At 36.0% G+C, this 10,339-nt stretch overlaps 2 protein-coding genes across 25 annotated transcripts in view; one reads left to right on the forward strand and one right to left on the reverse strand.

Moving 5' to 3' along the window:
• Positions 1-10,339, reverse strand: part of LOC128250374 (uncharacterized) — a 144,666-nt gene that overhangs the window by 59,424 nt on the left and 74,903 nt on the right. The window contains exon 1 of one of the 21 annotated variants that reach the window (XR_008266420.1): positions 1,596-2,355. The exons of 17 other annotated variants lie outside the window; for them this stretch is intronic. The gene's annotated coding sequence lies outside the window, so the exon portion shown is untranslated. Of the gene's footprint in view, positions 1-1,595; positions 2,356-10,339 lie in introns of those variants that run through there. 3 more of the 21 variants (XR_008266430.1, XR_008266413.1, XM_052975284.1) reach the window with 3 other exon arrangements.
• LOC128250371 (uncharacterized) overlaps positions 1-10,339 on the forward strand; it is a 70,592-nt gene that overhangs the window by 4,939 nt on the left and 55,314 nt on the right. The gene's annotated exons all lie outside the window — the stretch shown is intronic.

The raw sequence follows: 10,339 nt of genomic DNA on the forward strand, positions 1-10,339 counted from the left end.
TATAAGGAAGATAATATGTCATTTAAGAGAGGTGTGAATAGAATATTAAATTTTCAAATAAGAAATAAATACAAAATCTATAATAGCTATGCTAATTCTAATACATATATAAATTATACTTAAATATATTGTTCAAATCAAATCTAGACCAATGTGCATTTAGAGTAGCCATAAATAGTTTTAAATTATACTCCAACGGAAGGTTAAGTCTGAAAAGAATAAATTAAACGTCTCATTTCAAATATTTTCAACTATCTCTACGTCGCTAAAGAGAATGTGACAATGAAGACTACAAGGTTAAAACGGAAGTGCCTTAGAATATGGAACATAGAGTGCGAAATAATTTTTAGGAGCAGTGATGAAAGCAAAGCAAAATGAAATGGACTCGAATCTAACTTTGAAAAAATTGCAATTATATATAAACAATCCGCAGAGAAAGATTTTTGTATTCTAGGTTCATATTGTATAATTAAACACTTTTAATAAACCACATTAATAAAATATAACACCTTGAGAGAAATTAACTGATTAACTTGGGAATAAAAATGCTATGTTTTGCAAACAACTTGCACCTCAGTAGAAAGCTCTGAATACCGGAAGCCATCAAGTATATGAGGTCATCAGGAGAGAATGTGTGCCATTTCGGGGCCTACCTCTCGACGGCAGCAATACGCACCGGCCCCACTCATTGATATGAGGCCCTGCTTTCTAGATCAACTGGCTATTAAATAAAACTCAATATTCTTCTAGCCATTGCTCATCGTCTCTTTTTAGCCAAATCCAGCGGCTAGCCTTTTCCACTGTAGTTTCGATATTGGTCATGGTGGTATTTACTTTACGATGAGTTAGGCCTAACGATAACAGCAGTCACCTCATACTGTGTCCAACAAATCCTCTACATCCCTTTCCAGCCTTCGTCTTCACATTCCTCGACGAGGTTTACATAACGGTCAATCTTTCGAGCCCGAGCAGCGTCCATGTTGTCTTCATGAGGAACCGTTAACTCGACTAGATTCACAACTTTCTTTCACACCACATTAAAATGTCCGTTTTTTTTCGTAACTGGGATGGGAGAGAGAGTCCCTGACACCCTGGTCAATCTGCAGTCACCTCCCAATAGCCCATGGAAGTTTCTTATTCTTCTTGAAACAGATTCGCTGTCCTGAACGCACGTTTTAGTTTCAAAGCTGCGGTCATGCTGGGGCGTCATAGCAAATGCTGTAAATAAAGCCCGTAAATAATGATAACAAAAAATACAACAAACACAAATATTGGTTTCAAATTTAGCACGAGACCAGCAATTTCGGAGGGTGGGGTTAATTCGAATACATCGACCCCAGTGCTCAACTGGTACTTATTTTATGGAGCCAGAACGGATGAAGGACAAAGTCGACCTCGCCAGAATTTGAACTCAGAATGTAAAGACGGTAGAAATGCCACCAAGCATTTTCCCCGGTGTGCTACCGATTCTGCCAGCTCGCCGTCCTATTAAACACTATATGTTGAAAATATACATCAACAGTAAATATTCTGTACAAAGAAAGAATGTAACTAACGTAAATAGCAAAAGATAATTCAATTGAACCGTAACATACCTGGAAAGAACTATGACAAGAATATTTCTGTTTTGGTCGTGAAAAGATTTGACTGGACTGAATGGATGTCGATGAAGGCAAGAACACAAATTTCGTTTGAGATACTAAATACAAAAATATTTTTATCGCCAACAAAATTTATGTATTGTTGTTACTAGTAACGGCAGAAAATACAGCAATTAAATAGTCCAACGATTTGTATGAGATACTATTACGACCGAGAATGACAGAATGAGAGGAGCTTGTGTAGTGGCTTGAGAGGCGTATGTCACCACTGGAACAATTTTGTAGATTCTAGCATTTAGGTGGTTTAGCTGTGTCGTCGTTGTCATCATCATCATCATCATCACCATCATCATCATCATTATGGACTGATGTTGATGCTACAGCCACATTGCCGTTATTGTCGTCGTGTTGCCCTAAACATTGCAGCAATGTTTCTGGCCGGGTGACGGATACATTGAGTGCTACTGGAAAGTGTCTTCTATTTATAGTGTAAACTTCAGCCATTGAAACAAGCGCGAAAAAGCAACTTACTGAGAATTTGTTCTCCAAGATAGTCGAGTAGCCATTTCCTTACTGACATCATCAGCAACTGAGCGAATCACATTCCTCTTGATACAGGGATCTTTACTAGAGATCTGATTGGTCAGCCGTGTGCTAACGTCATCAATCTCTTAGAAATATCCTGCTTGGTGAAACGTAACAATCCGGTTTCAACTCCTAGGTGTTTTGGTCTGCCAAACATTTCTCCTACAGACTCAGTCAGAAAATAAAGCAAATATCGCTCCATTTGATCACCAGTGAGTATAAAATCGATATAAGTAATGTAAATATAATCTAAAGCTGGAAGAAGGAAAATATTAGAATCATCATATATTAATATAGAACAATGAAATACCCACAAAAATATTAAACTGATAAATTGGTAGCAATGATGATGAACAGAATCTGGGCTGCTACAGACAGTCTGGAAACATATACGAACAATATTAAAAGCACATTATTAAATTAACTAATATATGTAGAAACCACACAAGCAATACTCGAGACTTAGATATATCATCGAATCGTTTCGTACGGAAACATCATAGAAAACTAACAACGTGAACAATAACTTATAGGGAATGAAAGAAAATGAAAAAAAAAATGTCTGAAAACTTAATGAGATTTACAACCAAAAACATGGGGAAATAATAAGAAAAACAATAAAGAACTAAAATCAGAGAACACTAAGGATAAGCGTTCCTTACTCAATAGTAAATGAATCAGTCATTATAAAATATAGAATTCCTCTATTCGAAAAAAAAAAGGCATGTTTGCCAAGGAAAAACTACATAAAAAGCAATAGATCACCAATGGCACCGAAAGAATAAATGATTGGGAAGAAGTATATTTACATTTAAAATGAGAATATCAGGAAATAATGTGTCATTTGTAATTCAATAAATAGTTTGAAGCAACTCGTATTAAGTATCGAAAGCGTAAATTTCGCTCTGATGGACCCGTTGCAAGAACCACAGGCAGCAGCTGGAGCCGTTCGGTTACCGAGCGGCATCCAAGAAATCGGAAAAAGACCTCTGAGAAGTTCTAGCAAAACGGTGAGATGTATTGGCGAAACAGTATGCGCCAACATAGAAAAGGATGGTGCAATGAAGAAAGAATTAAAAGCGCATTGCGACCAGATGGTGTATAGCATCATCTTATAATTTGGTCGATACTGGTGATAGAAGTTATATAGCTGACACACAAACACGCACGTACACGCGCGCTCACGCACACACACGCATATTAATCAGCGACTACAGTGGACGTATAATGTACTTACAACCACCATAACATTTACTTATTCTGCTAATAGTAAGCGCTCTAGCTATCTCAGGTACTGATCAGTTCAAAAACCATTACGTCCAGTGAAAGGGACAGGTGTTTAGCCTCGTTTTGAGGTATTGTAATAGAAAATTGTTTGTTAAAATAAAAAGGCTACCATGATGTGTTAAAAGATTTGTGACTCACAGTTTCAAAATCTACGCAAGAAACGTTTCCTTTTTTCTGTGACATTTTGTTTTTATTACATCTCGATAAAAAGTCTTATTCAGAGGAATCTAATTCTGCAGATCTCTTGAAAATTTTAGAGTAGTAAAATGCGTCTGAACGTGACTGATTGTTCGGCCTAATTTCATCTTAAATCCATAAAGTCTCTACAATTTTTTGAACACATTTCGTAAACTTATGCTTATTTGAGTGATCAAAATGAAAGAAGTCTATTTTTGTTAAAATGGCGAGGGAGAAAAAAATACTTTGTCTAATTGGAAAGCAACTAACACCTGATATTGGCTTTAAATTATATATAAAAAAGCAAAAACAACTTTAGTATACTTCAGCTCGCTTTATAGATATAAATGAGGAAAATAAATCTAATAGCAACAACTGGCAGGATAGAAAATTGACAGGGTAGAAAGTCTGAAGAATGAATCAGAAAAATCTTATGAAGAATGAATCAGGATGAATGAATGATCACTAACAAATTTAGTAACATGGAAAGCTTTGTAACTAAACTTAAGTTCTAAAGTAGTATTTTATATCAAAGTAACCAATTATTTATTCTGGCAGAAATATCCAAAATTACAAAAAGATAGTAAATATTCAAAACGACATGAACATACTCTGAAATTTGATACATTAATGGAATTGAGCATTAAAAATTTACCATTGCAGAATTTATGACATAAAAAGTTATTTCTTATATTTAAATGATTTTAGAAATGATTATTTGTATTTGAATATTAATGAAACAAAAAACGTCAATATATTAAAGAAAAATATCGAAAATTTAGTATAAATTATATTTGCTGTTGCTAATTTGTTATTTAAAATGTAAATTCATTGCTGGTTACTATTAGCGTTCCATTGCATATTGTATTATTCACCTCCTCATCATTATATCTGGATCAGAAAGGGCTGTAAAGGACACGCTTAGCACTATCATATGACAACATCCAAGTTATCATAAAGGTGACCTTCTGATGCTAGTTTTGTCATACTGCGTTCGAAGTATATCTCCAGAGTTTGGATGAAATGAGATCGGTTTTGTCTGAAACTTGTCAACTCATATTTGCTGTCGTACTTTCTGACTGGCGCCATTTAATTTATTCTTTATTCGCATTTTTTCCTTCATTTCGGCTTCATCATTGACATTTTTCATACAATTTATTTTTTTCAGTAAATAAAATTTACTGCTTGAATATATATTTAATGTTTTCTCTGTTTCACTCAGACTACGGCCATGCTGGGGCAGAGCCATCGAAAATTTTGGTAGAATTAATCGACTACAGAACCTATTTTTGTTTTTTAAAAAGCATGATATTTATTCTATCATTCTCTTTTGTCGAACCGCTAATTTACAGGGACGTAAAGAGACACCAGTATCGGTTAAGTGATGATGGAGTCAAAGGAAAAGACACACACACACAGATATAGACACAGACACACACACATATACTCACAACGGGCTTCTTTCAGTTTTCTTGCACCAAATCCACAAACAAGGATTTTGCCAGCTTGTGGTTATTGTAGAAGACGTTTGCCCAAAGTGGCACGCAGTGGGACTGAACCCGGAACCATGTGGTCGAGAAGCAAACTTCTTACCAAACAACCACGCCTACGCCTATACTTCTTTTTCATCGAGGCATCAGGCAGTCAGGCTGATTACTCGGGCCAACCTGACTACCTCTCTCCATCCCTCTCGATTTCCCTTAGTGTTTTAGGTCTTCAGCTTGGCACCCAACATTTACAAGCTGTTGTATATACGTCTTCCGTGGTCCTCCGGCCGCTGTGGTACCATGATTTAGTGTCTACAGCAACGTATTACTCACAAGTTCTTCTTTACTTCTCAATCTCTGCTCTTGGATGGCTGATGAGAAAGTTGCTACATTCCCATATAACCGTTGGTTTGTTGGGTACCCCCTCCAAGAGGTGTTGAGTACTGCACGTAACATTCTGGTGGAGGCACCGTCCAGCATGCACCTGAGTCTCTAGGTGAGGGTCCAAGTCAGAGATCCATATACAAGCACAGATTCAACAACTGCTCTGATGACCTGTCTCTTCAATTTATCTGGTAGGGTTGACTTCCATATTGTTCTAAGACCGTCTATAGCTGCCCAAGCCTTAGCGACACGAGATTTAATATCTTTTTCAGTGGATATGATATTACTGCCGAGGTACGTAAACTCGCTGACATTTTTCAAGGGCTTCTGTTTGATGGTCCTGATTTCACCTGTTCTTCAGAGCAGTTGTTGAATCTGTGCTTGTATATGGATCTCTGACCACATTTTATGATGATGTCCGTTATCAGAAGTAAATCTTAAAGCTTACCCTTCTCTAGTGCTTTACCAGACAAAATTAATTAAATATTATCTATTGATGCAGCTACATGAGATAGTAATATGTCTTGTATAGATCTGGAAGAAACCACCATTTTTGTGGCCTCTCAACATCAATATCATAGACTATATATCCTACATATCCTTCACAAATAACACGGTGCTCATCCATAATATTAAGGTGATCCCCACCCAAAGGATTTTTTCGGATCATAACGTAGAAGAGTTAATAGTATATATGTCCAAAGAAAATTGCAGACATGCTGTCTACTAGCAGTATCTGACTCCTATCCAATACAGGAATATACCAAAACTCGGTTACTACGGTTACTAGACAGTAATGTTACATGTCTCAACGAAATACATGTTCACCTATCTTGTCTTTGGGGATAGAATTTTCCTGAATACGTTTCACTGTTATTTATTGCAGCATCTCAAAAAACGCAATGCCATAATTATAATAATGTTATAGCATTCTGTATTACATTTGAGTTTAATTTTATGCTTCTGATCGTGAAACACTATTTTTTAAATAATATTGATCTCCAATTAAGTAGAGGAAGATTTACTAATTAATAGTTTTCTTATCATGTATAATAATCATTAATTTCTTGTTGGTAAAGTCGTTAAACACCAAGTTCAACTTTGATCCGTAATGTGTTAAATGAAAATGAAATTATAAATTACAGATTAGAGCAAGTCTAGTTTATTTAGTTTATATTGTAATGATGTTTTTTTATCCTCAATATTGTTAATGTCTGACGAATAAATGGGAAATACAGAACGCTAATATTTGGTGAAAAAAAATTGAATATATATTATCACCGTTTTACAGGAAAAAGGATAGATTTTGAAGCTTCTGTAAAATATTATTTAAAAAGTATTAAAAGGACGTGGAAGTTGAAGTTTTGTTCGACAACAATTACATAATAGCAATATCTATGTTGGTGAGTCAGCTGAATATTGGGAGCAACAGGACACTCTAAACATACACTCACAGCACATAGAGATACACGGGCACACACACACACGCATGCTTAAATAAAGTTAGAAATTTTCAACGCCATTGTATACTTATGTATGTATTCATACTCATACATTCATACGCACATACACACGCATATTATATAAATACATGCTGATGTGTGTGTGTGTGTGTGTGTGTGTGTGTGTGTGTGTGTGTGTGTGTGTGTGTGTGTGTGTGTGTGTAAATATAAATATATAAAGACAGTGACACACAGATGTGAATAGCTCACACATGATACACTCACACGAACACATACTTCTGTACATACAAACACAGAATGTCTGTCTATAATGTTATCCAGAATAACATTGTTAATAATGTGATATGAGCGTTTGATCTTTTGAAGCGTCGACTGGAGAAGACTTCTTTACGGATAGATCAAAAGAAACAGCTGATATACCAACGAGTATGAGAGAATATGATTCGGCGTTTGTAACTCTCTTCAGAAAATAATGACATCATTAACTCTAAAGGTGTAACGTTTGACTCTGTCAATTCCAGAATCTGGATATATTTAATAGTAAATAACTTCACTAAAAAAGAGACAATTATGAGATGAAAAACATTACTTTGAATTTAAAAGCACATTCTCATTTACTTTAACAGTTTTGACCTCGTATTTAAGGTTCATTGCGGGATGTTCAAGCATTAGATCTAACATATTTCTAATAATGAAGTGATTATTTTTGTAATGAGAAAGTGAGAATTGGAAAATAGAACGCTTGTGATTTATCTATTCATTTGCGTTGCTATTATTCTATACCCGTATAAACATTCTTCTAACTATGCACATCGGTACATACATACGCATGTTATATGCATATGTATATATGTATTTACATGTACGCGCCTGTAAAAATACAAACACACAAAAATAAAGTTAGCCGCCACACCAGCAGACATTAGAAGACTACTGATGGCTTCTATAACCGAAGTGCGTTTTCTATGGCCACAAGGTAAATTTATATAAAAAGGTGGATGGGGCAGCCATGTATGTCCTCTTAGAACTTACGTTTGTTACATTCTTTCTATCCACAATAGACAGCAGAATAATACCGTTTTGGTATATTCTGCACCTGATACGTAGACAATATATTAGTTGTCATGGAAACATTAAATGATGCGAAACTAAAGAAATACATGAAACAAATTCGTACTAAAATTTAATATCCAAAATATTGCACATGAGATTCCGTTTTTAGACATAAACATAGTGATCAACAAAGAGAAAAACCCCAGATAAATTGCATTGATATACACCAAAGAATCAAAGAAATGCTTCTACTTCCATGGAGACCGTGAATGCCCACACAGTTCTGTCACTGATACTACAAAAGACTTATACGGAAATACTTTAATAAAATTTTTAACAAAAGAGATAAAGCAGGACCATAGTCGTGTGTTTATGTGTGCTCAATAAAACAGATCTAATTCAGTCATGTCACTCTCTCTCCTTTCCCCACCACACACAAATATATATATATATATACCCCCCCCACACACACACACTGTATCTGAAATTGAGACTAGTAAACTCTTATATTATGCTAATGGTCCTCTACGAGGAGAAATATGGACAAAGATCACAGCTATGGTGAAAATGAAAACTTTGAAATATGGATCCTTGGCAGAGTGGGCAGGAGGCTGGAAAGACAGAGTAAGAAATGCTGCAGTAGCAGAAAAGCTAAAAGTAAAAAGACGGCTTCTGTTGAGAGTCAAGTCCAAAAGACGATCATTTTCTGGATATACAATGAGCTACAAGTCACAGGCGAAGATCATTCAGCAGGAAGTGCTCAGAGGAAGAAAATAATTGTCCGGCGGAAACGTTTGTGGAGTGACGACATCAAAGAATGGACTGAAACCAGAAGCCTCGCCGATTACAGGATTACCTCACAGCGCACACAGGAGTCTTGGGATGCCTACTAAGCAAGCAGAGACGGTATCTGGCTGATGATTGATACTGTATGCATATATATATGTCTATCTATTTTTGCACGGGCATCAAGTCTTCTCTTGATATTACAGCTGTAGTATTCAGAGCGGGAATATGCTCTTTCATTTATAATACCAGCGATAACCAGAGAATTAGCCTTCTTTGTTATTAAAGATTACTGCGAAAGTCATCGGAGGTCTTCGGACTCTGCTTGAACTCCAAGAAATTCCTGTTGGTGACCTGGGACCCACACGCCAGCATAGTCAATTAATAGCGGTCAAAGGGCGACACTCCCTTGTTGTTGACAGAGTATCAAATTCTTTTCGTCCTCCATTTTCTAGCGAGGCCACTTGCTAGAGAAGCCATAGGCCAAAGGGCTTTAGGGTCCGAAGAAACGCGCACACACATATACTTAGATAGATATAGATATTATACGCATGAATATATGCATTATGTTACATATGGCTATTATATATGTTAAAATATATATACTATATATAGTATATATATTTTAACATATATCATTTTTCATGTAATCAAGTAACATGTATTGCACCTACAGAGACATTGCTTTGTAGGTATAAAAGACGCAGAAACACACATACCAATGTATGCTGTATTCTGTGCAGACAGAAAGAGGTTATGATGGAGTTGCATTGTACATCCGTGAAGATGTCACTCCACTAATCCTGTTGCCACAATCAAACTCGGTCTGTAGCACACTCATAGTGCATTTAATGCAACTTGGTGTGGTAATATGTATCGCCCACTTGATGCCTTAAATCATGATGGTGAATTTGAAGAAAGTCTTACAAGAAGTACTAATAAAACTGAATCAAAGTGTTAAGATTATTCTGATGGGTGACTACAACTTTCCCACATAATCTCAGGAAGGACATTCAAAGAGCGTAACCAAGCAGAATCTCTACTTCACTTCACAAAAATGCTGTTAATGGAGCAAACAATACACTCCCCAACCAGGAATGATAAAATATTAGACCTCCGTTTCGCCAACAATGTAGATAACACCGACAATCTTCTCATACCACGTAGTAGAACTGACGATGTATGGTCCAAAACCAATTAATGATGTATTCCACACAGACGGCACTCGAACCCTGTCTAGTCTGAACTGTTACAAGGCTGACTGGGAGTCAATTGAAAAACGGATAATCCAGCAAAATTGGCCTAAAAATCTCTCTATGCAAAACATTGAGGTGGACCATAAAGAATTCGAGTCAATAATGCGAGCCATATGCGTTAAATTTATCCCAGAGACCATATTTGTAAGTTTTTGCCACATACAAAAAGCGGTGGTCCAGTATGACCCCAGGCCCTTGCTGAACCCACTAAATGATAAGACATAAAAGATAAATAATATATATATATAAATATATATATA

This window comes from Octopus bimaculoides, chromosome 2 (genome assembly GCF_001194135.2).
Source record: "Octopus bimaculoides isolate UCB-OBI-ISO-001 chromosome 2, ASM119413v2, whole genome shotgun sequence".
Taxonomy (NCBI): Eukaryota; Metazoa; Mollusca; class Cephalopoda; order Octopoda; family Octopodidae; genus Octopus; species Octopus bimaculoides.